At 40.3% G+C, this 6,476-nt stretch overlaps 1 long non-coding RNA gene across 1 annotated transcript; it reads right to left on the reverse strand.

The window, feature by feature from the left end:
- Positions 1-258: 258 nt before the first annotated feature.
- On the reverse strand, positions 259-5,093 carry LOC129550015 (uncharacterized). The gene is made up of 3 exons (XR_008684759.1): positions 4,949-5,093; positions 997-1,041; positions 259-333 (listed from the first exon to the last, which is right to left on the reverse strand). It is a non-coding gene; the product is annotated as an uncharacterized LOC129550015 (long non-coding RNA).
- Positions 5,094-6,476: the final 1,383 nt, after the last annotated feature.

Genomic DNA, 6,476 nt, shown 5'->3' on the forward strand with positions numbered 1-6,476 from the left:
ATCCATTGTGAAGCAACAAGCTAGTTGATGATAAGTACCAAGGTTATTATTTATGTATTCTTCATTATTTTTTCTAAAGAAGAGTGAGGTAGATGAAACACAGAACAAACAAAATGATACCTCGCAAAACAATAGTCCCACAGTCATCAAGGGGCATGTATGTTTCTTTACACTCAGAGAAGTACAGAAGAGCTTGCTTGATGGAAAAGACTCACAAAGAACCGAATAGTTTGGCATCACAGACCAAGTGGTTCCTCGCTGGCGATGACCACTGTCACAAGACTGGATTTAGCTTCAGACGTATTGCGTGCCATCTGGCTCCAAAGAGCAAGCCTATTTTTATAATATCATATTTGCAATAAGAGAAAATGACACACATGCTCAGAGTTGGATGGGCTTCCATTTTTAACACGACTGACTTTCGTCTTCCTAGGGGCCCCAAACTGGGTGGGCTCTTTTTCTCTGCTCTGAGTCTTATCTCTGTTAAGTTGCAAGATTAGGATCCCGAAGTCACTGAACAAACAGGGTAGGATTCTCCATAACAGACCTCTTGCTCATATACATTTCACTGGCTTTTGTTCGAGAAGTCCGAAAATGGCTATCATCTCCACACTAATAATATCCTTCAGTAAATGATAAAGCCAAGTCCAAAGTAAACCAATAAGCTTTATCGGCATGTCAAAGTGATCCCCTTACAGCTCTGTACTTGCCAATGTGCATCCTTTTCCTAGACACAGCCTCGATGCACATTAAAAGGCACTTACTAGAGTGGGTGTTTGTTTGCCAAAGGAGGGTAGGCTACACTCTGATTCCAGTCACCCCGGTCGTCACTCTCATCACAGGAAGATAGGTGTACTTTACAACCAGACTCCTTCCTTGATGACCTCTTGACTCAGAGTCTGGGGGAAATTCAGAGCTTCCTGCCAAGTGGCTCTTACTCTTTCTGCTTGTTAATATTAACTGATGGACTTCTCGGAGGGAGGGTGAATTTCTTACCACGAATCCAAAGAATGCCGCGGTCCACCAGCTACTCTTCCATCCCTGTTGTCAGAGAAGATGAGTCAAGAAGGATTTACACACCCCGTTCATCCTAACAGATGGCCCTTCCCTTGTATTCTGAAAGAAGCTGAAAAATCAATCCACATTCTCTCTAATTCCAAATTAGGCAAATGAGTGTGCTGGCCTTGATTGCTGGGAGCGGATTTAGCAAACTGGACACAGAGAAAAAGGTGAAAGATGTAAAATGTTTAGAAAAGCCTGTATCTCGCCTCATTTAGAATTCTGCGCCCCTCCTCTCACTTCTTTTACTTTAATTAATGTTGATAGGAGGGTAATTGCTTCACAGTGTTGTGCTAGTTTCTATCACCAACCTCCCCAACTTTTGGCATAAAAATGAGGCTTATTTATGAAGGAGTGAAAACAATAATATTCTTTCCTTTCCTTCTGTGTTCTGTGTGTACGTGTGTGTGACTACTTTGCTACTCCATGTCCGGGAAAGGTTGCTGTATACAGCATATGCTCGTATAGTTGGTATAAGCGAATGTGTAACTATAAAAACGTGTCCATTGTATATACATTACATGCCGAAATAGCATGTGGGTCTGTGTAGCCCAATAACAGGAACAATGGAGGCTGCTTACTTTGGGTAATAGCAATATGTTGCAGGTTTTCTTGGATTTTTTTTTCATGATTGTAGATAAATATTCCCCCAGGAATGAATGGCTCGGGGAAGGTGTGATGGGATATGAAGGCTTTCGTCATAAAATCCCCATATAAAAATCCTGTCAAGAATGATAGGGACTGAAGTGTGTATAACACTGTTGCTGCGTTGGTTTCATTCCAAACACAGCATGCTCCTGAATGATCTGTCATTACCATCAGACCTGAAGGAAAGAAGAGCTGGAGAGAGAAACCTCTCATTGCCACCTATAGGCTGCAAGAGGAAAGTCCAGGGGACAACCACGCCACTCTGGGGAGCAGCAGAGAAGGAGAGATGTTCTAGAGTCCTCCAATTTGTATTCACATTGACTTCGCCTAACTCCTTTTTGCAAAGAGCACTTCTTGTGCCAACATCTGGCCCAGATGCTGTAGAGGATTCAAAGATGCAAAAAAATATAGTCCTCATCTTTGGCTACAAACATGAAAAATAAATCTATCTCTCATGTTCTAAACACTGGGGAGAAGCCACAGTGAGCTGAGGATTTGATTGATGGTGGTGACAGAGAGGTCTTCCTGGAGGAGGTGATATTCAAAACCTGCTAAGTGCTTTAGAAGGCCAACACCCAGATAGGGGGGAGGAGTCATATTCTGGGTCACAGAGCATGGGATAAGCAAGGGGGTGGGAGTACAGATGATATGCTTCATGTTTCAGTTCAGTTCAGTTCAGTTCAGTCGCTCAGTCGTGTCCGACTCTCCGCGACCCCATGAATCACAGCACGCCAGGTCTCCCTGTCCATCACCAACTCCCGGAGTTCACTCAAACTCACGTCCATCAAATTGGTGATGCCATCCAGCCATCTCATTCGCTGTTGTCCCCATCTCCTCCCGCCCCTAATCCCTCCTAGCATCAGAGTCTTTTCCAGTGAGTCAACTCGTCGCATGAGGTGGCCAAAGTATTGGAGTTTCAGCTTTAGCATCAGTCCTTCTAATGAACACCCAGGATTGATCTCCTTTAGAATGGACTGGTTGGATCTCCTTGCAGTCCAAGGGACTCTCAAGAGTCTTCTCCAGCACCACAGTTCAAAAGCATCAATTCTTCGGCGATCAGCTTTCTTCACAGGGATCTACAATAAGTTCTATATCTGACTGTTCTATGGGTGAATTTTTTACAGTATGTGGGAGGGGAATAGTGTGGCCTGAGATGGAAAACTGAAGAAAGATGGACTATGAAAGGCTCAAGGACTCTGCTATTGTTGTTGTTGTTTAGTCACTAAGTCATGCCAAACTCTTTGTGACTCCATGGACCATAACCCTCAAGGCTCCTCTGTCCATGGGATTTCCCAAGCAAGAACACTGAAGTGGGTTGCCATTTCCTTCTCCAGGAAATTTTCCTGACACAGGGACTAAACCTGCATCTCCTTCATTGGCAAACAGGTACTTTTACCACTGAGCCACCGGGAAAACCCCATGCTATGATACTTGTAGTTTATTCTAGACTCAGAGTTGCTGTCTCTCAAATGAGATCAGTATTTGCCGAAAACAAAAACCTTTGTTATTTTACCATTATAATTGACATGTTTGGTGGTGTCTATCCAACTCACACTTTTCCTTCTTTTGACTCTTCCGCTACTCCACAGAAAGGCCCCTTAGTGGTGGGTCATGCATGAGTTTTACAACCCTGCCCCTCCAACTACCATATGCAGAATTATTAGATCCCTGGCCCAAGCTGGGCCAGTCAGCTTCCTTCTTACATGTGTGTCTTTATTGTAACAGAGAATTTCTGGGAACTGAGTTCACTAATGATACATCTCAAGAAGGAAGACCTGGACCTCAATATCAATGTTTCCATGCTTTCTGACACCACCTGACTCAGCCCTTTCATGACAACTTCAGTATCCTTCATATGAATACCCTTTTTTGAATAAGCTAGCTCAAGTTAGTTTCTGTTGATTTGCAAAGCAAAGACCACTGATACAGTTGATTTCATTTTTAGTGTTTTATTATTTATCTGGGTGATTTTCCCTTGACAGACAGCGATCTATTCCCAAGGTGGGGGGGTAGGGGGTGGTAATTGTTCCAGGTATTGCACTCACACTATTTCCCAGAGTGGTAACTAACTAGTTATTCCCATCATTCACCAACCCACTGAATCAAAGGCTAATTTTTTTCATTAAAATTATTTCACTCAGTAACCCACTAGAAGGAAGATCCAAATACCACATCCTACTTAAGAATTAGAGAGCTATATCCATTTCTGTGTTTAAGTCCATTTATATGGAACTGGTTTTATCTGTTCATTCATGTGTTTAAGAATTCATGTGTTTGAAATGCATTTTGCATCTACTTAACAGCTGAAAGGAAATTCTGAGCCACCATATTTACCATTGTCTGGATCTCTATAAATTAGCCCAGTTATGAGAGATCACTTGTATCCAGGGAAGATATTCAGTAGCTCTCACTGTGGCTCAGCATTTCAAATGAAAAGCTTTTTCCATCAATATGATTCCTTCTGCCCTCTCACCTTGCCTCTTCCTGAGCTACCATCTGGGTAGAGATGCATGAAGGCATTGCCAAAAATTGCTGTATCAAACAATAGGTGTCACTATGTGACAACATGCAAAAATTAAGCTGTTACCTTGGTGACCAGACAAGAATAAAAGAGTCCCATAGACTTAGATTTAGTATAGAGAGACCTGGAGGTTGGGTTGGGTGTGGTTTGTACTCCAGCCAAACTGACTCACACATATCATAATGTCTGCTGTCCAGTGAGCCCCTGTGATAGGAAAGAGTCTACAGGGAACATCTTACTAGTGTCCAGGAGTCTGAGATAATGAACTTGGAAAGCCTTTGTCTATTAGGCAATTCTAAAATCCTTCAAATCAAAATGCAACTTTCAATTCATTTCAATTCTATATTCTCTCCAAGGAAAAAAATATTACTAGCTTTCATCTATAATACCATCATCTCATTTTAAAAGGAGGTTCGGTTCTGAACCTCCTTTCTGTCTGTGAGATAGAGTCTGAGATATGTTGAAATGAGATTGTTAAGAGCCCAGAGTGTAGAATTTTCTCTGGCCATCCGAGTCACTCAGAAAGCCCCAAGCACTCTCTTTTTCCATGTATTGTAATAAAACAAATTATTCTGGTGTCACAGACCTTGAATACCTACTAACCTTGATAAGCACTTACATCTAAACAAAAAGGGAATCAATTTGCATTTTCCTTTCTACTGGCTAACATAATGCTTCATTTTACAGTCGCCATTAAGGGTTATTGCTATCTTTACATACCACATTAGGCAGTGTGTGTCCATTGTTCATGCACAGTTCCATCAGAATGTTTCAGGTTGAAGGCATTTTTACAATGATGTGGCTTTTGTCCTGTCCCAACGCTATTATCTTGAATGTGTTTATCCCAACAGGTCTCTTCAAAACTGGAAAACTGTCCCCAGTAAGAACATGTCAGTGATCACCTTCCTTCACAATCAGAATTAACAAAGCTCACACTACTGTATACAAAATAGATAACTAAAAAGGACCTACTGTATAGCACAGGGAACTCTATTCATTATTCTTTAATAATCCATATGGGAAAAGAATCTGAAAAACAATGAATATATGTATATGTACAACTGATCTACTTTGCTGTACACCTGAAATTAAAGCAACTTTGTAAATCAACCAAAAATTAAAATTTTTGTAAATCAACTATACTCCAAAAATTAAATTTTTTAATTTAATAAAAATTTTTTAAAAATTAACCATATTTAAAGTCTCACCAAGCCTCAGTGAGCATGCACACACACACACGCACACAGCTTACCTGGATGGGCAGATAGACCAAGCTGCAAATATTCTTGGATTGACCTTAATGAGTTGAAAACTGCATAGACTCAAGAAATTCTTTGAAGGAATCCCAGCATTCTAAACCATCTGAAGCTTTCAACCATGCCATGCCTGGCCTTTGAATTAGCATTTTCTCCTCTGATCTATGGCCTCTTAATTTTCTGGAGAAGAGGAAATAAACCACAGGCATTCATGAAACAAGCATCTGTGTATGGGAAGAAATGGGATGCATACTCCTACTGGAAACCACAAATAGTTGAGTTATAATAATTGAGAAATGGCCACGGGCAGGTAGGGTAACACAATTATTATAGATGTAACCTTTGGGGAAGTAAAAGCCGAAAATCTTAACTGAGAAAGATAGATGCACTCCATGAAAAAGAATGATCACCAAAGACCCATTTCACAATGAAAAAGCATATAAGTAGTGGTTGCAGAACACTATTCCAACAATGACAAATAGCTTGGTCAGAGATCAAAAATTAAAGCATAAAATATTGATATTTTAAAATTGAGCTTTCATAATAAAAAACACCAAAGAACCATTTTCTCTTGGTATGTTTGGCAATCATATTTTAATGTATATTCAGCTATTCCTTATTTTATGTTAGTCCTGTAACTTTTTCCTGCCCCGACTCCATTTCAAATCAAGGAAGTATAGGTCTGGAATATTTTGCCATTGTGAGAAGTCAGAATGAATCTTGAATGTCCAATTCTTAATATCTTTATTACTGAATAATCATATTGTACAATGAAGAAACTAGATTCTAAGATTCTAACGGACAGGTAAAGTATCTTTAAATTTTGTTCAGGGCCTTGTGTGAAGCAGTTAATGATGATGGAAGAGATACTGATAAATAAAACTAACAGAAGCTCTGGCAGAACTATTGATCCTTGGAATATATGGGCATCTTCCAAGGAGTTTAAAATACAATAACATTCCACTCAGAAACTACTCCTTTATGTGCAGGTC

This window comes from Moschus berezovskii, chromosome 21 (genome assembly GCF_049115385.1).
Source record: "Moschus berezovskii isolate FMDL1 chromosome 21, NW_MosBer_1.0, whole genome shotgun sequence".
Taxonomy (NCBI): Eukaryota; Metazoa; Chordata; class Mammalia; order Artiodactyla; family Moschidae; genus Moschus; species Moschus berezovskii.